A 27,877-nucleotide genomic window follows, 5' to 3' on the forward strand; every position below is an offset into this window, starting at 1 on the left:
ACATTACACCACTGATGGTACAATTGACATCATGGGATACAAACTCCAGTCACCCACCCACCCACCCACCCACCCACCCACCCTTCCTTCCTTCCTTCCTTCCTTCCTTCCTTCCTTCCTTCCTTCCTTCCTTCCTTCCTTCCTTCCTTCCTTCCTTCCTTCCTTCCTTCCTTCCTTCCTTCCTTCTTTCTTTCTTTCTTCTTGGAGTGGGGAAGACAATTTGAATCTACTAGTTCCTGCCTTCTAAAGTGGGAGAGAAGAAGCTTGCCCTCTGTTCCAATGTTTAAAGATGGCTATCATGTCATCTATCAATCTTCTCTTCTTCCGTTACTGTCTTTAAAAAAAATAAGTGAGAAGTCTTGACTCAGGTCCACCTGTGGCTGTTTATTATAGTCCCATCCTTTATTTACTTTCCAAAGGGTTCTGTGTACTATTTTCAAGTGCAGCTGGGATTTTCATGAAGTCAAGGTTAATCTAAATTTAGTGTCATGTCTGTGACTGGTGTTTTGGTGTTGACTGACACGTACTTTCAGACACAGTTGTTAAGGACAGAAAATGTTTCCCATGCACACTTCCATTAGAGATGAAGGCCACATGTTTAGAAAGCTTTCTTTCTTTTATGATGATGTATGCAGTATTCTTCCATGTAGTTTGTCTGTCCTAATCCACATGCACAAAGGAAATTAAAATTAAAACTGGGGACCTGGGCCTGCTGTTGTGCATGGCCAGAACAGGAGTGAAACCTGGTCAATGAAACAACATGGTAATCTTATCCACTGGGTTCAAGGGGGATTAGTTCTTAATGAACATACGTCTAAGCAAGGATTAATAGGATTTGGCTATAATTTACCATTATTTCAATCTGCTCTGCAATCTCAATACTGCACAGTTTAATGTGGAGTAAGAATCGTGAGAACCTGCCTTTGTTCTAAACCCTTCGTGGTCTAAAATATACACTGAGCAGACTTGTGAGGTAAGTAATTGTCCTCATCCTCCACAATTAGAACAAACTAATTCGTTGACAACCAGGCCATCAATCAGAATATTACCCAGCCATCTTTTAGCCCTTTCTCTCTCTTTTTGTGCTTAATTATTCTCTGCTGATCATGGCCTAAAATAGCCATAATTCTCTCAGAATAGTTTGCTTCATTGCATAAATTGCAGGGTTACTGTTAAAGTAATAAAGAAAAAATAATAATGACTGATTTTTATATTGAGCACAAGATGTCAGCCAGAGTGTATATCCACCTTCTGTGTCAGAAGCAAAAAAGTATTCATCAGGTCAATGCAAGTTTTCAGTTTATTGTTACACATGATAGATTGAACTATGAGCCATCAGGAAGAGGGAACTTCCATTATTATTCTTTTTAAAATTAAAATTATAAATATTTGTACAACTTTCAATCTGAGATAATAACCTCCTAGAATATGAGTCAGTTCTTTAAAAAAACACTTTGGTTTATGAATGTGAGATACTGGGCTTCTGTATCCATGATTCAAAATGTCAGGAAATGGCTTAATAGTGCTGTACATGATAGTAGAATATCATGTCCACATTGTCAGTCAAGCTTTACATAGCAAAGGGCGGTCTGAACGTTAACAACACCAATGGCAGCAGCCAAGATGGTCTACAGCAGTGGTCCCCAACCTTTTCCCAATCGTGGACCGGTTGTTGTGGTGGTGTGCCCTGCAGGGGGCAGAGCTCTCTCTTGCACATGCACACATTGCACTTGCAGGGGGTGCTTGCATGCATGTGCACACCACCCTCACAGGGAGCGGAACACGCTCACGTGCATGCACACATCATGCTCACGCAGGAGGGGCGGTCATGTGCATGTGCATGGTGCGCTCGCAGGGGCGGAAAGTGCTTACACACACGCACAAAATGGCACTCACGGGGGTGCTCATTGGGAGGTTAGGAGATCTGTGTCCACGGCCCAGTTCTGGCTAGGCTGGAGACCCAACCCTCAGTCCGGGTCACAGACCGGGGGTTGTGGACTTCTGGTCTACAGGATATCCTCTTTTGCCTCACTACCACTCACAAATTGACACCAAACAAGGGAAAATCCAAGAAGCTGACTCCTTTTTTCATCAGTTAACTACTTCTCATCCAAACACAAAGCAACTATCAGGGCTGTTTTCAACAAGTGTAAATGGTAGTGAACAAAATATGCCTTTCAAAATTGTATGCTGATTTCCTGGAAACACATGGCAACATGTTCCATTTTAAGAGGCCTGTCACACCATTACTTTATTTAAAGCAAGCCTAATTTTTGGTGGGTTTTTGTTTGTTTTTGTTGTTGTTGTTTATTCTTCAAAGAAGACCTCTCTCTTCACTTTGTCTTCATGACCTGGCAGGAAACTATGACTGTATCTATGTTGGAATGCTCTTACTGGTAAGCTTGTCCCTCACAGGCTCAGTTACTGATTTCTTCTTCTTCTTCTTCTTCTTCTTCTTCTTCTTCTTCTTCTTCTTCTTCTTCTTCTTCTTCTTCTTCTTCTTCTTCTTTGAAAGGTCTTTTCTGAGGATCAATATTTCAGCTCCAGCAGACTGTATGCTTTCTAAATTAAAAAAGAAAAAAGCAGATGGGACCAAACATTCTCTTTCAAGGTAAGCAAGATTGGTCTTTCAAATTATATGAGCTATTATAAATCTGGGGACGTTTCAGGGTCACTTATTTCTGCATGGGGGGATATAAAACAGGTTCATATTTAAAAAACCAATAACTTGAAAACTCTTTGTCCAAACATCCCCAAATCAGCACAAAGCAAGAGCTAACTGCTACACCTGTGCCAAATGTGGTGCTATTCTGAAGTCTAGTTTCAAAGTTATAATTTTTTGTTTGAGTTGTCCCCATTTTAGAATCACACCTTCCTCAAATCCCTCAGTCCATCTGGGCCACCCTTACTTGTTTCAAAATAATGACTTTTGAGTCCTCAGTATTCTAAAAAAAGTTGCCAGCAGTTACATTATTCTGCAAAAACAACTCTCTCGTCACAACTTTTTCAAGTCCCATTTCCAAGTTCTGTGAAAGCCAAGGAGAAAGTTGTACTAGAAAGCCTCACTCTGTCAGTATGAACAAAATAAAACAAATTGAACAAATAACAATTTGCTTCCCCTTCATGACACCAAAATCTGTTTCCTTGCGCAATGTCCTCAGTCTGTTTAATCATAAGGCCAGCCCTGGAAAATACATAGAGTATCTATCCAAGCAAGAAAGAAAGCTTAGGAAGACAGACAACTTTAAGGAGATTCCAAATAGGAAATCAGTGATTCACCTGAAGCCCAGGCAAAGCAATTAGCTCACAGCTTTTATCTCCAGATAATCAACAATAAGTACGCTTCTGCCATAAGGAGAATTAGACCCCCATGAAAATCCCCAGTTTTCAAAGTCAAAGACAGCATGAATTGATATTACCCACTAAAATGCAATGAGATTAAATCAATAACATCTGCAATAAGGCGTAATGAAGATAAAATTATATCTCTGCTTGCCCGAGCAGCTGTGAATCTATTTTTAATTATCTTTATTTTTGGCAGTCAGTTTAACAACTTTTAGTATGTCCTCATATTTGGATTGTTAAATAGATCAGCAATGCAGACTTCTGGAATAAAAAAATGAAAGGCAAGTTTCTGCTTGGTGCAGAATGCTGCTTTGGTCATACAACATATGGAAAACTGTGCAACTCCACCTATATCTATGGATATGAAGCAAGGGTCATAAAAAAAACTGGGGATAATTTTCTATTCAGGACTGTGCAGGCTGCCAGTAGGCATACTGTTGAGTCATATGCACACATATACCTTCCAAATGGAGGACTAAAGCAGACATAGGCTGGTATGCTATTGCCTACAGACAGAGCAGAAGGCAAGTGTGTAAGCAACTCTCCACAACTCCTGCCGGCGCCCTCATCATGTGCCCATTTTTACATTGGCTGGAAGAGTGATCATGCAAGCTGTTACATGACAGAAGTCTGCTGTAAGTGGGGGTGAGGACTCTTCTGCCATTGGCTTCCAAACTGTATTTAGGCAACAGCATATTGGCCATAGATTTACATAAAATTTGCCTATGCAAATTTCTAAGTATATAAGTCAACTATGCAAATATCGAGTATGCAAATCTAGTATGCAAATCTAGAAACAAGTGCTTGGATTGCAATACAAATGTGATACATCTGATGACTAGATCAGTACCTTCTTACTCCGTTGACCAAGTGTTAATTATAGATAGCTAGTCAGATAAAGAGAGAAAATGCATCAGATTTGTCCCTGATTTGTCCCTGAGATTCCGGGTTTCTTTTTTGCCTCTCTCACTGCTTTAGCCACATGGAAAGGCTTGAAATAGAACTTCTACAAACCCCTCCATAGAAGGATTTGAAACTATAACCATTAGCACAAGCAACGACATCAGCTGAACCAATGCAAATGCATTTGTTGCCCCCAACACACAAAAAAGTACAAGCCCCAGTGGTAGAGGAAAAAGTTCAGATTAAGGGAGAAAAACTCCTGGCTGCTTCACACTGACTTGTACATTGTGTAGTTACAATATACTGTATTTTCCATGTGTAATACACCCCCACGTATAAGACCCCCTACACTTTTCTAACCCAGAATTTCTTCCTTTGCAAGAAAGTGGAGTGGGAAGGCAAGGATCAAAGCGCTTCAGAAGAAAGTGGAGTGGGAAAGCAGGAATCATCAAAGTGATTCATCAAAGTGATTCTTGCTTTTCCCCTCCACTTTCTGGTGAGGAAAGAGCTCCCCCCCCCCCACTTTCTTGGGAAGAAAGTGGAGGGGAAAAGCAGGTATCGTTTTGATGAATTGCTTTGATGATTCCTGCTTTCCTCCTCCATTTTCTTCTGAAGAAACTGGAGGGGGAAAGTACCTTCTTGTGAGGAAAGTGCTTTTCCCCTCCAGTTTCCCCACAAGAAAGTGCTTTCCCCCTCCACTTTCTTCATAAAAAGTGGAAGGGGAAAGCAGGAATCAAAGCGCTTTGATGATTCCTGCTTTTCCCCTCCACTTTCTTGATCCCTTCTCCCTCCTTACTTCCGTGTATAAGACAACCCTACATTTTTAATCTAAATATTTTAGAGAAAAGTAATGTCTTATACACGGAAAAATATGGTAATACACATTTGAAAACAATAGAAATCAGACCAATCAAATCTTGGAGCAATTTCTGCGTTATTTGCCAAGGTAGTTGCCCCCCCCCGAATAAAACTGGATGTGAGAAAAGTTGTAATTGAGAGACCCATCTCAGAGTTCTGAATGCTTCATTCTTCAAAATGTAATCCACCATGTTAGTGCTGAATTAAGGCTGCCATTTCTTTTTCTGAGAGCCTTATCTGCAAGGCCTATTTACAAACAGGTACTGTACATTAGGGTCCTCTCCAAGCCTTGTTGAATATGTCCAGTGCAAATTAATGATTATTTTGTTTTGTTTTCTTTCGGTTTTCGTGAATATACCAAAAGTATGCAAATGGCATATTTGATGTGGGGAGAAAATGTGAAGATGTTAAAAATTTTTGATGTGGGAAAAATGTCCCTGAATTTTTTCCTTCATCTCTAGCCTACAATAGCATGTATATGAGTGGGGTGTGCAATGGGGCAAGGGCTAGGACAGGATCCAATGGCATTTGGGGGGTAATAGGATTGGGACCCATCACTCTGTCTAGCCTTTCTTTGGGCAGTCTGTATTTGAAACTAAAGACAATCAAGTTTGGCACAAGCCATTCACCAGATCAGGTAAATGTCCCTTCATTCCTGCAACATTTTGTTGAGGCCTGAAATAAGGATGGGTAAAAAATTGTTAAGTTCATATTTTAATGAAAGGTTACCAAATTCATATCTCTTTCAACCATATAAATTGGTTGGCTAACTAACTAATTGAGAGTGGGGTTACATAAAAAAAAACCCTAGTAATTGACTCGGGTTAAACAGGCCTGGAATTGATTTTAAAACATCTGTTTGCATGACATACACCTCAGCATGCTTTTTTTGGCCAGGAAGCATGTTTTTTTTCTTTAGATGTGAGGTAAAATAAACAGCCACTAGAGACTTGCTTATTTTAAATCAAATGTGAATTTGATTATTTTTGAATTGCTTCTGCATGTGTGAATGCCTCTGTTGGAGTAAGCTGTGTATGTGGGATGTGTCAAGTAATGGGTGCCAATATCATAGGCTGCAGGAAACATAGTCTGATCTGTTTTATTTTTTTTCCCATCTGTAATGCTGACATAGTGATATGCCTGTTTGAAATAAATAAATAAAAGCAGCCAGTGTGAGGGGGAAAAGTGGTCCCTCCTTCACATGTCTAGAAGCTGCTGGTCTTTGTCTGGTTTGCAGCCCCTGGAAGGAAGGCAGAGGTTCTTCTTTCATTAAATTTTTTAAAAGTGACAACAGCCTCCTGTCCTCACCTGAAAAAAACGTCTGTGTGAGGACATCCATGAAGGCACACGCACTCACAGCCAGCATTGGCAAGAGGGAAGGAAAGAGAAATTGACCAGAGACCTTGACAAAGATCAGCAACTTCTAGATTTGCAAAGGAGGGAGAACTAGTGGAGAGATGGAGGAGACTCCCGAATGATCCCTTGATGTAAGTTATTCCTTATATAAATGATAGTGTTTTAAATTAATCTTAGTTCCTATGGGAAAACGCAAGGTCAGAAACAGAGATTAAATGATTAAAGAGATTCCAGGCTTGCAGCCGCGGGGGGGGGGGGCAGGATAAGACCTCTGTTATATGTTAATTAGAGTGTGCCAAATGTTGAGCAGGTTGCCTGGAGAGAAAACAATTGACACCTGAATGATTCAAAAGATTCCTCCCAAATCCATGTCTCTTGAATTCACACTTTGGAGTCTTTGAAGTATGGAGACAAAGACTTCAGGAGACCTTGTTAGAGATATAGAGAGAGAACAACATGGATGGGGAACAACATTGATGTAGAACAACATGAAGGAGAAGGACATGAGTTAGTCCCTAGCTGGGAAAGGGCTACTAGCCGTGCCCTCCAAGGAAGGTTTTAGAAAGGGAACTTGTAAGTAGCTGAGCTGTCACGGAAGTGGGAAGGAGTGGGTTTCAGTCCTAATGACAGGATAGTTTTCTTGTTTTTGTTAGTGTGCTATTATCTCTCTGAAGTTCATTGCCTGTAACATTTTGCCAAAGATTTCAGTTTGATTTCCTGTTTACATGATTTTATTGATTTTTCCAGAAGGCTCTTGGATTTTGTAACCGTTTCCTATATCCTTGCACCCATTCAACCTCTAGCTTTGCCAGCTATAGTTTCCATTTTATTTTTGCTTTATTTTATTTCATTTCTTTTAATAATTTTTTTGAAAGACGTCCTGGTGTAAAGAATGCTTTTTTTTTCAAGAGAAACTCAGGTTACCTAAAACCCGGAAGCTCACCGATGTTCGACCATCGTTACCTGGTATGCCTTTGAGTCATGTTAAGAGTTTTTGTTTTGCATTTTGATTTTCCTGTGGAATGGTGGCAGCTTCTCCTGAAATAAGCAGCAATCTTTTCCCTGGAGCTCTGATAGGTTAAGTTCAAGGTCCGGGATGCTTTTCAAGAGGAATAAGCACTAGTTCCTGAAGGTTCTACTGGGAAAAGGCTCATAGAGGACTCTGAAAAAACAACAATAAAACAAATATTAGTTGTAGAATCATAGAATGATTGAGTTGGAAGGACCTATAAAGCCATTGAGTCCAACCCCCTTCTCAGTGCAGGAATCTAAATCAAAGCAGGTATGTAAGATGGTTGTATAATTTTCTCTTGAATGCCCCCAGCATTTATATACATAATCACTGCAGCTAGAATTCTTTACGCCAAAAATTGGAAAAGTCCGACGGTACCGAAACAAGAAGATCTTATAGAGAAGATACAGGAAACAATGGAAATGGACATTTTATCAGAACTGATGAAGGACTGCCCTCTACAAAAGGCAATTGAAAGATGGGACTTATTCTACAAATGGTTTGAGTCATCAGACATCGTTTGAAGAACATGCATTAAAATGAGAATTTAAATCTGGAAGGCAGAAAAGAGTAAAAAGAGCAATTTGGAACTTTGATATGGCAATATGTATAGAATGGATGTTAGTATGTCATTGTTTCTCCTCTTCCCCTTGACCTCAATCCCTTTTTCTTTCCTGTTATTACCCTATGTTAAAAATAAATAATATAAAAAACTCTTTAAAAAAAAAAAGAATGCCTCCAGCATTGAAGCACTCAATGCCTTCTGAGGTAATTGTTTCCATTGTCGTACTGTTCTAACAATTAAGAAGTAAAAACAACAACTCCACAGCAGCAGCAGTGAGTAAGGGGTGTGTGGGGGGGTGATGAACAAAGCCTCATTAGCAGCAATTTTAAAAGCTCATGTAGCTCCCCCCCCCCCGATACACAACACAGCTTAAAAACTGATTAAAAGCTTTGCCAAGAGGATGCATATACCCACCCAAATACTCTCTGTTTACCATGTGACTTTTATAGTACCTGATTTCAAAAACCCTGACCCAGCTATAGTACTAATTCATTATCATAATGTAACCACACTGTGAGTTAGGTATCTGGCTACAGAGCCAGAGCTTGGAAGTTCAATTCCCCACTGAGCATCCCAAGAGAGTCAACCTGGGTGGTCTTGGGCAAGCTGCGCAGTCCCAGAGTGACCCAGAACAAGGGAATGCTAAACGACTTCTGAGTGCTGTCTAACTAGAAAATCCTGGAAAGGGTCACCATATGTTAAAATCCACTTGATGGTGCATGGTTATTGTTATTAATACATATGCACAACTTTCCAAGTTTTTTTACTGCTCCAGAAGATAGGACAAATGCATTCAAATTGGAAGGAAGAAGATTTCAACTAAAAATTAGGAGGAATTTCCTCATAGTAAGAAGTGTGCAACAGTGGAACAGTCTAACTTGGGAGGTGTTAAATACTTTTTACATAATTTACTTAACCGATTTTAGATGCCCATTGGTCAGGGATACTTTCATCATTGTTTAGTTGTTTAGCTGTGTCCGACTCTTCGTGACCCCATGGACCAGAGCACGCCAGGCCCTCCTATCTTCCACTGCCTCCCGGAGTTGGGTCAAGTTCATGTTGGTTGCTTTGATGACACTGCCCAACCATCTCATCCTCTGTCGTCCCCTTCTCCTCTTGCCTTCACACTTTCCCAACATCAAGGTCTTTTCCAGGGAGTCTTCTCTTCTCATGAGATGGCCAAAGCATTGGAGCCTCAGCTTCAGGATCTGTCCTTCCAGTAAGCACTCAGGGTCGATTTCCTTTAGAATGGAGAGGTTTGTTCTCCTTGCAGTCCAGGGGACTCTCAAGAGCCTCCTTCAGCATCACAATTCAAAGGCATCAATACTTTAGCAGTAGATTTTCTAGATTAAGAGATGACTGGATATATATTATTATGTATTTAATCAATTTATATCCTGCCTTTCTCTCTTGCAGGACACAAGGCAGCTTGTGACATGAATTAAAGAAGAGATACAGCTATTCCTCCCCTACCCAAAGAAAACTACAGTATTAAAACATTGGCCAGAATCCTACTGAGAATTTATGCCAGCATAAATATAATTGTGTAAATTGTGCCAGAAAATTGCTTCCAATTACCAAGTTTCTGCTTGCATTCCTTGACGTGTTTCAGTTGCATTACTTGGTGCATAACCAGGAATGTAGTGGTTAGTGGCAATTTCCCATAATAATTTACACAATTATACTTAATGCTGGCATAAATCACCAATAAGATTCTGGCCATTGTTAAATAAATTATGACATTCAAGCAACTGCTAAACGAGCACATTTAAAAACTCAAGAAAAAGAAGTGCAACATCTCTCTTCCTCAAGACCCTTTCCCATCAGTCTTTCAGTAGACAAAGACCCGTATGAATGAAAATGTCTTTGACTGCCAGGGGAAGGACATCACTTTCCCTCAGAAGCAAGTTCCATAGCACGAGAGCAGCCACCAAGAAGCTCACCTCTTGTGTCCCCACCAAAGATCCCTGTGAGCATGTTTGGACTGGAAGAAAGCTCTTTCCTGAAGATCCTAAGAAAGGCTCATATGAGGAGGTGTGGTCCTTCAATTGGCCTGAACTCAAGCCTTTATAGTGCTTTACAGATCATACATTTCAATTGTGCCTAGAAGGGAAATAGCAGGCAGTGAAGAAATTGTATCAAGGACTTTCCCTTCTCACTATAATTAGGTCTAATCAACAGCCTGCCTGATTAAGAAATATGAATTTGCTGTAGATTCTGAACAATTACCCATGGCAGCCTCATGCAGGTGCGTTACAGTAATCGAAAGATGTTGTAACGAAGGCCATGGGATACCTTTATCTCTTGGTTCTTTGTGGCCATGTCACACAAAAGTACTCCCAGGCACCACTGAAACCTGAGTAGATCCCAGAATACCCTCAAACTGTGGGCTTGAATTTTTAAGGAGAATGTCACCCCACCTTGCACAGGGAATTCCTGCTGCCGGTCTGCCTTTTGGTTGATGAGCAGCCCCTGGATCAAGTTTTGTTTTGCTCCCTGTCACCCAGTCTGTTTATTAATTTAGAATCAAAACATCTTCCTCGGGTTCTGATGGAAAGGCAAAATAGAACTGAGTGTCATCTGCACGCTGGTGACGCTGCATCCTCAGTAGTTTCATGTACATGTTGAGCAGTATGGAGGAAAGAACAGGACACTGAGGGATCCTACAGATCAGTGGCCATGGGGGTGGACAGGAGTCCCCAACACCACCTTGTAAACTCACCCCTCCAGGAAAGAACACAGCAATTGTAACACAGCACTATGGTTTTTCCTGTAGTGATGTACAGAAGTGAGAGCTGGACCATAAAGAAAGCTGACCACCGAAGAATTGATGCCTTTGAATTCTGGTGCTGGAGGAGGCTCTTGAGAGTCCCCTGGACTGCAAGGAGAACAAACCTATCCATTTTGCAGGAAACCAACCCTGAGTGCTCACTGGAAGGACAGATCCTGAAGCTGAGGCTCCAGTACTTTGGCCATCTCATGAGAAGAGAAGACTCCTTGGAAAAGACCTTGATGTTGGGAAAGTGTGACGGCAAGAGGAGAAGGGGACAACAGAGGACAAGATGTTTGGACAGTGTCATTGAAGCAACCAACATGAATTTGACCCAACTCCGGGAGGCAGTGGAAGACAGGAGGGCCTGGCATGCTCTGGTCCATGGGGTCACAAAGAGTCAGACATGACTAAATGACGAATAGTGACTAGTCCATGAGGTCAAACGTGGTAGTTCCCACCTCAAACTACACCTAGCTAGCTGTCTCCTGCCTGTGCCTTCACCAGAGCTAGAAAGGACAGACCCCCACCAGTATTTTCCTCCTGTTGAACTCCCAACTTGCTGTGAAGTTGGTGGAACATGGGACTTTTAGCTAAACGACTAAACGATGACAATGACGACCCCCAGTTCTCATTCCAGAGAGACAGTTGAGAAGGTTATCATGGTTGTTAGTATCAAAAGCCACCAAATGGTGCAGGAAAACCAATAAGAATCTACACAGTCACCCATCCCATCTGTAGTTATAGGATTCTATGATTCTGTGGAATGTCCTGATGCTGAGAAACGAAGAACTGCTACAAGACTGAGCATAACAGATATTATACATACCTAGCCTCAGCTGCCTTGAAATAAAGAAAGAGAGATGGACAACAATGGAGAGGATCTGACATTATTAGTGACATGGATCCCTTGTCTCTTTATGGCAAGCCTCAACAGTTTAAAACACTATAGGGTATAGTTTACTACAGCATTCAAAACAGGGGCACTTTCAGCAGTAAATCCTGCACTAGCAAGTTCTAAGAAATGCTTTAGCATATGTGTGTGTTTTGTTTTGTTTTTAAGAATCCAGAGCAAATGACAGGCAGGAAAAAAAATGAAGCCAAATGTCGACTAATTAATAAGAAAAATACTGCCGTAGCTTACAAATATACTTCAGAGAGTAGTATAACTAATAAATTCTTACAGTTTAAGTGGCCATATAAAATGGAATTGGCCAGCCAATGACATTTTTATGGTAGCTTTTAAATGAGTCGTACAAGGATATGTTATGGTCAGTTCAGAGGAAAAATAAAAACAGTGGGACTGTTTGGTCTCTGGTTACCTTGCACATTAACCTAGCAATTAAACAATGGGTGGAAAATCAACATTAACCTCCTGAATTTAAACCAGTGCTGCCACCTGGTGGTTTTTCTCTGCAAAGAGCCTGTCAGGTGAAAGCATGCTGAGATGCCCTCTAGCTGTACTATTTATAACATCACATTGACTTTAGCTTGCTAGAGAAAGGCAATGGCTGCCCATGTATTCTTTGGTTTGTCACATAGACAGCTTTTCATTGTTGATGCCAACGAGAATTATCTGTGGAACAGAGATGAAACACCCCATTTTCTAAACTAAGATGGAGTACACTTACTGACTTTTCTTCTCTATGTCACTATCAAAAGTAAATATTCAAAAGAAATTTAGACAACCACCTGACAGATATCCTTTTATTTGTATTCCTGCACTGAGCAGGGAGTTGGCCTTATTGACCCATTCCAGCTTCATGATTCTATGATACTCTCTTTCCTAATAAAAGTAATTGCTCACAGAAGTGGTAGACCTATATTTTTGGAGCCCTGAAGCTTGAACTATTGGGGGGGGGGGCTTTTACGACCAGCAATGAGGTCTGGGTAACCACTGTTGTCTTCTTTTAATGGGGTTGTTCCAGAACAGTTCATCACAAATCATTTTTTTTTTAATGTGGACAAAAGTCACTTCTGAGGCCCCTCCAGGATTAAGGCCCTAAAATTTAAGCTTCATTAGTTTCATAGCAGATCCACCTCTGACTCACAGTTCTTCTTTTAAGACTGAGTATCCCCCTTTTGTTACTTTTATTGGTGATTACCTTTGGTGTGGTGTGCCCTAAATTAGGGCTTTCCATGCTTTGTGATAGTCCTGAGCCCCCTCTGGTGATTTTGGCCTCACTGTCAACCCATCAGCTCCAATGATAATGGCCAATGCTCTGGGATTATGATACCTGTAGTTCCAAGATAAACAAACAAACAAACAAACAAGCCCTGAAGGGGACACAGTTTGTGGAAACTTGTATCAGGGATATGTACCCAAAACAAGATGATAACAGATTTCAGGACGTGAGACTGCTAAAGTGTGCTTTTTGGGCATCCTCTGCACTGCCTGATCCAAAAGGGGATGAGAAGGCATCAAGTTTCACCTGGTGGGCAGAGACACTTTGCCCTTACTCTTACAAGGAGCTCCTCTTTTCTTATCTCTGTTCTGGCTTGACAGCAGTTAGGACAGCACCTATGAACTGGCTATGTAATTTCCTGCTAATTCAATTAGTAGCACTGAGTCATGCCAAAATGGTAACTCAGAGAGGAGGAAATTACTTAGGTGAAAGCGCTGATCAGCAGCCATAGCCAACATACTTGGCTGGAGTGGGAGATATATAGCACCATGGAGTATGATCTGCTTAACAACTCCTGTTCGGAAGAGGTCGAGATACACAGCACTCTTTGGTTCCATCAACCACTCTTAAGGTTTATTTGGAAATATTAGCAGATTATTGAGTCAAGACCAGGGTGTATCCCCACTGTTTTTCTTTCTCTTCTCTCTCCCTTCCCCTCCCTCTCCTGCCTTTCTCTCCTGCTCCCATCAAGGGGTTGCACAGAGCTTTTATGAACATGGGCAAGAATTACGAGCACCATGCATTTATAGATGCAGGAACTGGCTGAGGGCCAGCAGTTATTAATCTCTCGTTGGATATTAGCAGTGTTGCCATTTTGCTGGATTTGCTGTTTAGGAATCAAGTACAATTTTAAAGTGGTTCTATAGACATGTTATCCATATGTCATTCCAAATTTCAGTGTGCATAAGCATATGAGGATTTATATGTATGCATATAGCCTCCTGTCATTAACTTTTAAATGCAGCTGAAAGGGCCACAAAGGCTTCCCAAACAAACATAAGGATAAGATCTGTCTTTTATCCCAGTGATACCTATGCTTTCAGTGCAGCAGGAAGCTGATCTAGCTGTTCATATTCCCAGCAGATCTAACAATAATTCGTTGATACAGTCAGCATTATATCACATTTTAAGATTTTAGTTAAACTACTGGTACTTTAAAGGCCAAATTTAACACCTCTGTATTGAACATGTGTTCAGCATGGAGGCAAATGCCCTGTGGATCCATCACAACATCTTTTATGAAGCTCCGCTGATACAATGAATGGCACAGCCCCCTTCCTAATTCATTTTAGTCTGATGGCTGAGCAGAAATACAGCAATGAGGCACTAAGTGAGAAAGTGAGATGATCCAGAGGAAAAGAAAGCAGGTAATACAGAACCATTCAAATTCAGTCATAATGAATTTGATCTTATAATCTGATACATAGCGTTGGGGGGAAAAATCCATTTTAGACTACAGCTTCAAGAGTGCACAGCTCTTGAGCTGATCCAGAAAAAAAAAATGGAAGCAAAGAATACAACTAGAATGGAAGGATTATTGATCTAAAAAAGAAAAATGACATCACCACCTATGTGGTCTTGCTGTGACTGATCCTTTGCACTCCAGCTGTGATCAGATCATGTGGCTGAAACTGACGTTTCCTCTTGTCCCAATGGCTCAATTTACTCCTTGTCTCCTTGGATTGCATAGCACCACTTTACTGTCCCGATGTGTTTGTTGTTCCATTTGAAGAAACTTTATTGGAAGGGTATGTGCTGCTACAGTCGAGCCAAACATGCCGAGCAGATGCTATCGCTTGTCAGAACAAGCGCATAAGTGTCAGCACTTTGAGAGGAAGGCAAAGAGCCAGGAAGACCACCAGTTGAGTTAGCTGGGACTCGGGGACAGCAGCATGTGAAGATGGGTGATGCTTCTCTTAAAATAACAGTTTATTTTCCAAGAGTCTGGGGTTCTGTGGCCTGTGCAGAGGGAAGAGGGCCAGACCTGGATAAATATCATGATCTGCGTTTTTCGTGTCCACTTGGTGGTATCTGCCAAATCTCTAAAACACGCATACACACAAAGAAAGAGAAGAAATGGAGAGAGGAGAGAAATTTCAAAGGGCTTTTGTGAATGTGCATCTTTTCAAAAAGGAAAATGAAAAACATCTGCTTCCTCACCCTCGTTCTCCCCCCCCTCCTCTTTTAAAGCAAAGAATCTTGAGAACTATATAGTCAGACATTTCCAGCAAATGTCCTTAAAAGAAGCATGGCTGCCAAGACTGGCAATCTTCTTTTTAAACATTTGCCCATAAAGGGGTGCCTCTGTGTAAAACCAGTCTTGGAATTAGTCCCCATCTGTGAGCTTTCACCCTCTCCAGCTAAGCAAGGAGAGACACAGTGCTTTCTCAGCCACTCTATGTTGACAGAATATCGGATGGTTTTATGGTGACCTTCCAATGGAGCAGCTACATCTAGAAAAGACACAACCAAGTTTTCCCTGAGAATTATGTCCTATATAATGGTTTTTATATTTATATATATATATATAATTTTGTTTGCACTTGGCATTGTCCTTGCATTCCCTCATGGACACGCACCTTAATATGATGAGGAGTTTGAGTGAGTCAAGGAATACAAAAGCAATGCAGTCAGGATGCTAGATGCCATTACAAGTCTGGTCTAGAGATGGGGTATTCTTATTCGTATACGAATATGAATATCTTCCCACAGGTGCAGATAATGAGGGTCCGCTCCTATCACTCTGGAGCTCACGACTGGTGTGCCAACCTTCAACCTGGCAGAGAGGGTCATCATCCCGCCTTCTGCCAGAAGTGGCTAATCCACTGCAAGCTCTGGAGTGATAGGAACGGCGCACAGAGCTCTCAGCAGTGGCAGAATTGTGAGTGGACAGTCTGGCCCGGGGGGGGTGGACCCTCGTCATCTGCACCTGTGGGGGGATATTCATATTTGTATACCAATATCCCCATCTCTAGTCTGGTCTTCTAGCAGGGTCACCCAAGGTGGAATGGTCAAAGCTAAGACACCAGAAAAGCCTCACACCCTTTTCAGGATTAATAGTCATCTCAACAGAAGACAATGGATTGTTCCATTTGTAATGGGGATGGAGAAGTTCCTCGAGGGCAGCTATTGGGCAACAGCAATAGTGGAACATAACATTGGTGGAGGATCTTAGTAACCTTATGGTAAGATGATCCAAAATGAAACAATCAGCCACTGTGGAAGAACAAAGGATAAGTGTATATCGTGCTGTTATTGATGATACAACTAGATTAAGGCTGAAAGGATATCTAATAGCCTATATGCACAGAATTAAAAGGAAAATCCAGTGCTGTTTGGCAAGTCTTTAGGACTGAGTACCAAATCTGAGTGCTAGTCTTGGGGCTCAAATACTGAATCCCAAGCCACAAGTCCAAGTCTCAGAATCTGCAGCCACACACCCCAAGGCTTGGGACTCAGGATGCAGACTATGGATGCACTGGCCAGCTGATAGGTCAGCGTGTGCACAGAGAGAGCAGGCCAACTTTCATTCCTGGAGCTAGTCTACTATCTCTGTGCATCAGCTGACCAATGCATCCATTGGCAGAGATAGTAGCCTGGCAGTGGTGGCAGCAGTAGCTGGTAGACTTATGGCAGCAGCTCGGGTGGGCAGTTGGGGTGGGGGACAGGCAGTAGGAGCAACCTCATAGGGACCTGACAACACAACTCAGGCAAATGGGTCTGAATTGTGAGTCAAGTCCCAAGTCCCCCCAGAAACCCCCAAGTTGAGACCAAGTCAAGTAGCTGGTGCAACTTGAATTGGACTCAAGAGCAAGTCATGACTTGCAAGCCCCCATCCTTGACAACTGGAACATGAAACGTGAGAAGTATGAGTCAGGGTAAACTGGAAACTCTAAAGCAAGAAATAAAATGTCTAAATCTGGCTGTACTTGGTGCATCTTCAGTCAGACAACTATTCTAGAAAGAGCAAAATCAGAAGAAATTGGGTCATTCGAATACTGAAGTAAAACAGTGCAGAGGCACTAAGGGGTTATAATATAAGGTCTGACTTAACAGTATAGGTTAGACAATGGGTATGCTATATCAGGATCTATCTGTAATTTCTTTCTGTGCTCCTGGTTTCTGTGTTGGTGCTATTTTCTTTTATGTATTTATTTAAAATATTGTTACCCCACCTTTCTCTGGAAAACCACAATAGTAAAAGCTAAAACCAGTAAATTATTCAAATATAAAAGAAGAATTAATAACATTGTATTTAAAAGTAGAACCGTTGGGAAAAAAACAGATTTAAAAGCAACAAAATATAAACCATCCTGTCGATTGTCTCCTAGACAATCAGTCACTAAGGGAAATCGTGTCTGAAGAGAAAGGTCTTTGTCTGCTTGTGGGAGGACAGCAAAGATGGAGCCAGCTTGGCCTCCTGTGGGAGGGAGTTCCAGAGTTTGGGTGCAGCAACAGAGAAGGTCCTTTAAAGCATGGTTTCTAATTATGTGTCTAACATCATGTCTGGTTTGGCTCACTCTCTCCTGATAGGGTCATTTTTCACTTTTCGTTTTTGTTCACAGAATAATCTTTGTTAAGAAGTTCTCCATTTTCCTCTAAAAGTCTACTTTAAATAGTAATGGAAATTTCCTCATTACTTTAATGTTCTGCTAGCCATTGCTTGAAGTCCTATTAAAAGTAAATTAGAAAACTTTAATGCTACCAGTAAATCTGTTTTTTTCAGCTCCTAATGGACTCAGTCTGTGCCTCATAATATTTTGAAATCCCAACAGTTTGTTATGGAACCAAAAATTTCCCTCTTTCACTCTTCAAGATGCTACAGAATCCTAATTTCTATTAATTCAATCCTATTGAGTCTCTTTTAATCAGAGGTTGGCAATAGTTTCTTGTGGTCAAATGGTTCCAGGAATAATAGGAAAAGACTTAGATAGAGGTTTAAGGGTCTATGTCACTTTCATCGTATATGGAGTTTACCAATCATGAATTAAAGCTCTGATATATTTTCCTTTCTTTTCCCCCCTTTTTTTATCTTCCAAGAATTATTCTGCCCAAATGTATGTTAAAAAAGAAGAAGTGTGGCATGGCTTTGTGTAAGCCGTGGGTGTGTCTGGTAGATTTTGTTATGGTTTTTTGGAAGATCAAATGAAAAGAACCAGCTTTCAAATACAGTATAGCTAGGATTCTTCACATATGTTTTGGACCCCCCATCCTGTCTCTTTGTTCTCAGTGAAAAAATATACATTTTTAAAGCTAATCAGCATTTTCAAATTATTAACATACTGACAATGAGAATTTTCTGGCAAGGTAAAAGCAGACAAATGCCTTTTTTTTTCTTTCGTTTGTGCTTGAAAGACAGCAGGAGAGGCTCACAAGAGGGAGAAGCATATCAACTCTGTTGCATGTGATATCTGCCCTGTGTAAACAAAATCACTGATGACAATAAAAAAGAAGGTCTTGAAAGCCTTTGAAGTCAACAAAAAGATTTTGTAGGCTGGACTTGGTTCGCAAAGAAAACCACAAAAGTTTGGAATCAATTTATTTTGAGGATTTGGGGGTGTGTTTTGAAAATAATTGCAGGTTCTTTCCCTGATGTGTAGTCTAGAGCTTCAACATGCACAGCATAAAAAAATAATCCCATTTAGTTTAACAAGACTTGTTCCCAAGAATACAACCTAAATCGGGCCAACTTTCTGATCCCCTTTGGAGAGACTCAAGGTTTATCCACACTCGAACTTGCTTTGTATCCATAATATCAGGACTCTTCCTAGTGTCCATATGAGGCAAAGTTGAAATTAGTATCAAAAACATCAAAGTGAGACAAATAGCTTCATATTGTGGGGTTTTATACCACCCTCAGTTGGACCTGCACTTTTCCAGTGTGGATGATCTGCTCATATGGACTCTAGTATGACATTGACCCATGATGATCCATGCTGTTTGTAGCTGCGTCTTATGATGTGATATTTCCATGTGGTGATATTTTCATTGGTCACTTCTCCACTTCCATCCCTCCATGACTCACCATTTCCACCTATTTGGCTTCTTTATGACAACACTTCTTCCATTTCCTTCTTCTGTCTTCCTTCTTATAACGACCCATATCAATCTGGACTTGAACAGAACCAGGAACTCTCCCCCACTTCCAATAGCAGCACAATACCAACGGTCACTTCATTTCCCAAACACCCCCTTTTTTTGGAATAAATTTTGCACTAAGGCACATAGGCATCTCATAATCACCAGGACTGATGTTTCAGAGTACTGAAATGTTGCATTTTCATTTCATATTTTTGGAACATGAATAATTGCTGTTTAATGGTCACCTCATGTGGATGTTTGTTTTCCGAGAACACAGTAAAATAAAGATCATCACCTTGTGGTGGAGTGAGAATTGAAACATAATGCTCTGAACATGTTTTGTCCCATTTCATCCACACCAATGACAGAGATGAATATGCATTCACAATTGTGTTTTTGATACAGCGCAAAGCATTCCATGGCTGAAATCCTTTTGCTTAGCATACAGTGGGGTCTTGACTTAAAAACGGCCCGAGTTAAGAACATTTTGACTTAAGAACCACTCTCACAGGAAAATATTGACTTGACTTACATACTTAGATTTGAGTTAAGAACTGAAAAAAAACCCACGTGGGAGGCAGGGAAAGTGCAAAATGTGAACTTTCAGTTAACTGTTGGCCAGTGAAAAGGGTGCCTGTCTACTTCCTCACTCCTCCCAGCGTTTAGAGAGTGGATTGGGAGACAGTCTTTGGACTGCCTGGTACTGTACTGCCTGGACTGTATTTTCCCTGCCTTCCCTGAACCTTTCTTGACCTAAGAAAAAAAGAAACAACATATCCCCCTCTAGTGGTCGAAGGCAGAATAGCAGCTTCCCATTAGTTTCTATGGACGGAAGAGCCGATACGGATCAAATGGTTTTCAATGCATTCCTATGGGAAATGCAGATTTGACTTGCGAACTTTTTGACTTGAGAACCACCTTCCAATACGGATTAAGTTCTCAAGTCAAGACCCCACTGTAGTATGTTGCAGCAGAGTGGACCCACTGAATGGACATCTGGTAAGTCGACTCCTCTGTCAATTCCATTGATTCAAATAGACCTGCTCTAGTTGTGACTAGATTATGTTAAAGTACATTGTAACTAGGGTAGATCTGGACAGCTCAGTGAGTTAGGTAGAGGGTGGGAGTTTGATTTCTCACTGTGCATCACAAAAGAGTCAGCCTATGGGGCTCATCTCCCAGAATGCACACAGGGGAGTCAAACTTCAGGCACTCCAACCTACCAATCTGTAACAGCCCCTTCTGTTCTCCTTTATCCTTTAAAAAGTTCCTGCTTTCAACATGCCACTGCTCAACCCTAACTGCTCACCACTTCTCCCCACACCATGTGGTGAAGCTGAAGCTGATGGAAATGCTCTTCTTCACAAATGAAGGACAAACTATTACATCATTAAACAAGATGTGGCCTGGATAGGCCCTCAGGCAAGCAAGGGGTAGAGAGTGTCCAGGCCACAGGTATTCTTATCTGCCCACAGTTCCTTTGGTCAATGATTGAAGATAGGAAGATATCTAAAGATAACAAAACATCGTCGTCGTTTAGTCGTTTAGTCATGTCCGACTCTTCGTGACCCCATCGACCAGAGCACACCAGACCCTCCTGTCTTCCACTGCCAACCAGAGTTGTATCAAAATCATGTTGGTAGCTTCGATGACACTGTCCAACCATCTCATCCTCTGTTGTCTCTTTCTCCTCTTGCCTTCACACTTTCCCAACATCAAGGTATTTTCCAAGGAGTCTTCTCTTCTCAAAACATACATTCTAACTATATATGAAGACTATTGCATTGAAGTGAAGTTTGCTTTGCAGACATGAGAACTGTTCCATGGAACTGAGCTGAGGAGAGCTTTGTACATGTGGTAGGAAAATGTTCAGATTAGTAATAGTTACATCTGACTCAGCCCCATTGGCTTTAGTCTTGCCTTGTGCCCTTAGTCCGTCCACTGCTGGAATTGTCAGCCTCAAAAATGGCACACACCCAATGAAAGACGCACTTGTATAGAGAAGGGACAGGGAATCTGTGGCCCTCCAAATGTTATTGGATTCCAAAACCCACCAAATTCAACCATCATTGTGAGTGATTATGGGATTTTTTTTTTGCAACCCTTTAGATAGAAGCATCTCTTCTGTAGATTAGGACACTCTTTGGGGAATTGGGGTAACCTTGATAGTCTGTGAGCTATCTTCTATCTGTTCAGTCTTTACAGAGGAGATAGCAATGGAATAATAAAGTTAGAGTCATCTGATATAAACCTTTCTCATTTTTCTGTAATAGTCATCTATATTTTCACTAGAGGAAAGTGGTTTTCATTTTCAAGTATATGAGGCAGGCATGTATGAAGCCTGAAGTGGAATTTCTGTTCTTTCTCCAAAGGAATCGTAGTAGTTTCCCATGAATAAGAGATGCACAAATTTTGCATTAGGCAATCCAAAGAAATGCTCAAAAAGAATGGTGAGACATTTTTATAGCTCTCAGATTCCATCATGTTCAAAGCTACTGTAAGGTGTATATTGTGAAGATGAGACAATCTCTGAAGATATAGCACTTCTATATCTTTAATTATGGTGGTTATCTTTAACCCAAAAGAGCGGCCTCAATATTTTAATTCTTTGTGAAATGATCAACTAAGCCTCGGTAAACCAGAATACAGAATATTAGGAGATGAGAAAACCAAAAGAGGGCTTATGTCAGGATAATTCTGCACAAATGGAATGATGAAATTTCTAGAATGTGAAATTTCTTCTAATCCTTTGATAAAGATCCAAACGTGGGGCCAACCCAATATATTTCCTGCTTGGGTTGAAGCACCAAAAGGTGTCTTGTACTTACCGAGTAGAAGGCATAGTATGCTAAAGCCTGACATGATATTTAAACACATGAGGTGTTAAATCCCATAAATACCTCTCCTCATCCTAAGTAGTTTTAAAAAAATTAAACAACTAACAATTTAGTGCCTTCTTATAATATCCAAAGACTACTGACTCACAGTCCCGGCTCACTCTTAACTTTAGGGCCTTGTGAGGAAGGCGTTGCTTCACCATACATTACATCAAGTGCACAAAACAATTACTTTGGAGCTTGCCCAGTGCCCAGCACTCTGTGTTCCATATCTAGCAGACAGAGAGCTTGAGCTGTTCATTTTGTTCCAGGCACTTTATGTCACATCCAGCGGACTCATTTAATCTCAAATAATTCCAGAGTGAATGAGGTCAGAACTTCAGAGGTGACCTCAGGTCTTCAAAATTCTTTGCTTGCTCAAATATTAGGAAGAAAAGGAAGTCCTGGAGGAAGTTCTGTCTTTGAAGGATTGTCAAATGACAGGCAATCCTCTGGTTGAAGACCTGTTTACAGATAAAGACCTGTAGGAAGAGACAGCAAGGACCCTTGTACTGCCCATCAATAATTATCAGCAGGCAACAGTCTGACCAACCATAGATTACCTAACCATAGTTTTGTCCTCTAGAGCAGTGGTCCCCAACCTTGGGCCTCCAGATGTTTTTGGACTTCAACTCCCAGAAATCCTGGCCAGCAGAGGTGTTGGTGAGGGCTTCTGGGAGTTGTAGTCCAAGAACATCTGGAGGCCCAAGGTTGGGGACCACAGCTCTAGAGCAGCGGCCCCCAAACTTTTTAGCCCTGTGGACTGGCTGGGGAAGGCGAGGCATCCCCCCCTGTGCTCGTGTGCATGCACGAAAGGCAGTGCAGTGCTTGTGCAGGCACGCACTTCCTTGTGCGCATGCACAAAGAGCGGTGCAGTGCTTGCGCGGGCGCGTGGGTGCTCGCACGCGGGCACAAACAGGCTGGGGGCAGTGCATGCAGGGGGGAGGTTTCTCTCTGTGGCCCAATCGGGCTCAGGCCACAGACTGGCACCAGACCGTGAACTGGGGGTTGGGGACCCCTGCTCTAAGAGCAGCCATTATCAACCATTTTTTCGCCATGGCCATAAATATAATATGAAAGAAATATAGGCTGAATCAGGATTTTATAAGTCACAACAAACCTTATAAGGTGGTCTGTTGAGAACTGTTTCCAGTCTCTGGCCTCCTTTAAATGCGCCAGGGGCCCCCAGGGGGCCATATGACCCCATTGAGAATGGCTGCTCTAGAATACACTATGGTACTATTCTCTTTATAGTATCTTCTTTTATATCCATATAAATTAATGTATGTCAATTAAATGCAAATATGTGCCCTCCTTTCTGCCAGTGTGTAATTGGTCACCCTGTCCATAAATATCCAAGGACTTGTGAGTTTCAGAATCAGAACAGATACAAAAAGGAAATGTTGATTGCAACTTCTGAGTTTAAGTCTAACAGCCAATCCCAACTAGAGTAGGTCCAGTTGTATCAGCTGTTGAATGGAAATATAAATACCTAAATGGGTCTAAATATAAAAATGGGTCTTCTCTAATCGTGACTAGACATTGGATTTTGGCCCTGCACTTTTATATTTATTTTTATGTTGTTGGCTTAGCTACTGCTGAGTGGGAGGAAGGAGCATTAGATTGGGCAGCAGTACTAAGGAAAGGGGTATTTGAACCTCTTCTCCAAGTCAAATCCTCTCCCAGTTACTATTACAGTATATACACATGGCCTGCCCTATCATTTGGCAGAGTGGGGCAGATGTGTTAAGCAGTGAATTTAGAGTGTCATGAAAGGGCAGTAAATTCTTGCTGGCTAATTTATACTGCTGTGCGGAGGGTGATACTTGTAAGAGTTTCCACTTCATGTACCAGATGAACCTGCCTAGCTTTGTTTACTAGGCACTTTGATGTGGATGGCTAGGGGATTCCATTTTCTGATTTTCCTCCTGCAGCAATGTAACTTGGGCTGGCTTCATATCAGTATCATCATCATCTTTCCAGAAAGTCTAGTAACAGCATCTGGGACAATTTTCAATCATGGATACACGCCTTATATGGGCAATATTGGATCCAGCATTGCTAACATTGTTAAAGGGGAGCAATTAGCCCCACGCACTCTGTCATGCACTGATGAGTTTGTTTGAAGGTGAAAGATTTCTGTTCACATGTTAGGTTCTTACTCATCTTTAGAGCCTATGCACAAGTCTGTTCTATCCACCACTTCCCACTAGACATTTAAATGTTTCTGACTCTGTAAAATGATTAGAATTTTAATAATCAGCCCTGGAAAAAGCTTACAGTAACCCTTAGGTTTCCTCTACACACATTCACTGGGGTTTATGTTTCATCATACTCAAAAGGATGGAAGTTCTCAGCAGACATGTGTAAGATGGGGCTGCTTGCAAAGCTGTGTTGTATTTTTACAGTTTTATAGTTTTACAGTTTTATAGTTTTACAATGTGCTGTTCCATTCTGACTTTTTAGCTGTTTTCCAAATCCAGCCATTTTCTTTTTTTTCACCCTGATTTTGCATTACAAAATAAATAACTAAACACATAGATGGGACTAGCTGAAAAGCCTTCTTCCATATCTAACCTTTGTAGGTTTTCAGCACAGTTGATGAGACCCTCAAAGAAACAGTTAAATTTGTGTGCAGATAATTTATCCAAAGGATCTGGAATGTATAAGCATTTCACTCCCCACCCCACTTCATTGTGCCCTTTAAAACTTGATCCAAGCCTGGGAGTTAAAAAGTCCCATTTTATGTAATCAGGTTTGGGTTGAACATGATTGCTGAATTATTTTAAATTGAAGACACATGTTTTGGAGGCTGAGCTCTGTATATTATTCCAGGATGGTGTCCATTAGGTCTTATCCACAGGGGCTATCTTCATTCCTTATGCGCTGGGATTAACAAATGGTGAAGCATGTCCGTGTAGACACAGTTGAAAGAATGTGGTACTAGTTAAGGAGGGTAACGTTGGGAAATTATCTTGCATGCATTATTCAAGACTTCTCCATCACCCCCACCCGCCTGCTGCTTCGGATCCCTGGGGCTCTTTAAAAGTGTTGTTTTAAAACAGACATATAGGTATTTGCAAATCTATGGCACTCATTCATTTTAGTCTTGCATTTTAGCATTGAACCAACATTCACTTTAACCCCTTTGTCAGCTCGAAAGGACTCTCAAGAGTCTGTTGTGCATCTAATGGCCATATTGCCATATGCCGTTCTTTTCTAATAGGCCTGTCCCTGAACTCTGTGTTTTAATGTTGTATTTTTCACAGGCAGATGGACCATTACATAAATGGAAACATATTTTCGGGGATACTCCCGGAGGTATGCAAGCCCCATTTAGTAGGTATTATTCTTGGAACATTCTGAGTTAAAGCTTCCTTGTTTTCCAAGTTACGAGTACAACAGAGTTTGTTCCCACACCCTGCCCTGTCAATGGTAATTAAAGGTTATCAGACATTAAGTGAAGAGATGGACAACTGCTAGGAGAGCTGATGCAAAGAAATATGTGTGTCTATGTATTGCACAGAAAAATTGCATTTTCAACAAATTTGCAACATTTACATTGCAGTAGTTACAGACTGAACATATTTTTAGCACTGTAGAAAATACAGTGGTGCCTCGCCAGACGATGTTAATTCGTTCCATGAAAAACACTCTCTTGTGAAAACATCGTCTTGCGAAACGCGGTTCCCCATTGGAATGCATTGAAATTCATTTAATGCGTTCCAATGGAGATATCGTCGTCTTGCGAAAATCGTCCATAGGAAACATCGTCTTGTGAAACGCGGTTCCCCATTGGAATGCATTGAAATCTATTTAATACGTTCCAATGGGGGGAAATTGTCATCTTGTGAAAATCATCCACAGGAAACCATCGTCTTGTGAAGTGCAACAGCGATCGCAAAAACTAATCGTCTTGCAGATTAATCGCTTTGCAAGGTAATCGTCTTGCGAGGCACCACTGTAAATAAAATTTGCAATAGATTACTGAGAAGGGTGTGCCCACATTCCTCAATCCAATATGAACACCAGTCTCGATTCAGCTCTTTAAATTGGCACACCCTAGTGTGACCTGGACTCCTTCTATTCTGTCTCAAGATCTTGGCCGATACCCAGATTTCTGAATACAAAGAATTCCAATCCACAGAGATATACAAATGCAGTATGTAAGACAGTACTCCCCAAAATGGGACAAAATATCTGACCAGCCTTCCCAGTTAAGAAAGCATATGTGCAATGTCTGTGTTCCATAGAAATATGAGGCATACTCAATAACACATTAAGTTATATGTCCCTTATCTCTGAGGTGCAGCTGATTTCTGTCATCTGTAAAATTTTGTAACCTCCTATTTTTCTTTCATATTTTTCTTATGGCAACATATTCATCTGCTTGAAATTCCTCATTTATTTATTTGTTATTTATTTAGACTTTGTCTAGAGGGGCGGGGTATAAATTCAATAAAAGTTTTTTTAAAAGTAAAAGTAAATTTATTTAAATTATTCATATGCCACTTTTCACCCAACAGAGGACTCAAGGCAACTCACAACAAATTTGAATAGGATTTTATGTCTCTAATAACAAGCAAGATAGAATTTTTGTAAGCAGCAAAGAGGACATTGACAATGATCTGAGATTATTCAATACAAATATGGAATAGCATAGTTATTATGATCTGGTTTTATGTGAAATTCGTACCCAATATCCTATTAGCCACTTTAATGCATTTCTCTTTCTTTCTTTCTTTCTTTCTTTCTTTCTTTCTTTCTTTCTTTCTTTCTTTCTTTCTTTCTTTCTTTCTTTCTTTCTTTCTTTCTTTCTTTCTTTCTTTCTTTCTTTCTTTCTTTCTTTCTTTCAATTATGGTTTTCCTCTGTATACAGATGCCAATTTCTGTGAAATAGGCCTGATTTTTAAAAACAGGCCTTAAATTGAAGATGATTTTGCCCTCTGAGGCAAAGAACAAGTTGACACACCCTCCCATTTCATTGACAAAACTAAACTGCAACACAGGAAGTTGCCTTATGTTGGCCCATCTAGCCTGCTCTTGTCAACTCTGATGGGCAGCTGCTTTCCAGGGTGTCAGGCAGGATTCTCTCCTTGCCTGTCTTTAAAATCACTGGTATTCACAGATGGTTTCCTGTCCAAGTACTAACCAGGCTCATCATCACTTTCAGAACCAGACTGGAACAGGTGCATCCATTGGGATGCTTTCTTTGGGTGAGCTGAATCCTTTTTCAAGATTGTTGATGAGAGAGCATCCTTTACCCTATATCACATTTCATCATTTATGAACTGCCTCATTCTTGGCTAATGGTAGACCTGGTACTGGCTATATATCATTATGAGAAGGCTCAGGAATTGTACAATATGTAGACCTCAGTTTCAAATGATGGAAATTCTCTCTAAGCATGGCAGTGCTTATCCGCAAAAACTACATTGCATTTTGATGTTAAAGCATACACATTCTTTTCATCGGGATGCTTCTTCAGGACTGCTGAATCCATTTCCTCCACTCCCCCTATCTTTGATTGTTTCTTCCAATGTGTGAACATTGTAAAGCTCAAATACCCATCAGATAACTGTTCTTTGTTTTCTGAGTGCTGTTGAAACAATTATACAGACTGTTTGTGCACTGCACTAAAAAGCAGAATCATTCCCTCTCATCACTGTATGTGGTTGTATCCACTGTACATTTTTAGCCAAAAGGGTCCTCTTGGCCCCTCCTTTCGTATTAATCCTTGTTTGTTCACTTTGACTCATAAAGCTTGATTGCCGAAAATGCTAATAATTTTCAGTTTTTTTAAAGAAAAGGAAAGTGAGGTGTTTTTTGTTTTGTTTTGTGGGTGGGTTTTTTTGTTTTGTTTTGTTTTTCAATTTCCAAAGCAATGATTGAGAAAATTCCATATGTGAAGCCGAGTGCATGTGG

General features: G+C 40.9%; 1 long non-coding RNA gene across 1 annotated transcript in view; it reads left to right on the forward strand.

Moving 5' to 3' along the window:
- The first annotated feature begins 635 nt into the window (after window positions 1–635).
- The window catches only part of LOC144583450 (uncharacterized), a 37,085-nt gene continuing 9,843 nt past the window's right edge, over window positions 636–27,877 (forward strand). Inside the window, exon 1 of the long non-coding RNA XR_013537215.1 lies at window positions 636–2,611. This is a non-coding gene — a long non-coding RNA (uncharacterized LOC144583450). The remainder of the gene's footprint in view (window positions 2,612–27,877) is intronic.

The sequence above is a fragment of the Pogona vitticeps genome, chromosome 6 (assembly GCF_051106095.1).
Source record: "Pogona vitticeps strain Pit_001003342236 chromosome 6, PviZW2.1, whole genome shotgun sequence".
Taxonomy (NCBI): Eukaryota; Metazoa; Chordata; class Lepidosauria; order Squamata; family Agamidae; genus Pogona; species Pogona vitticeps.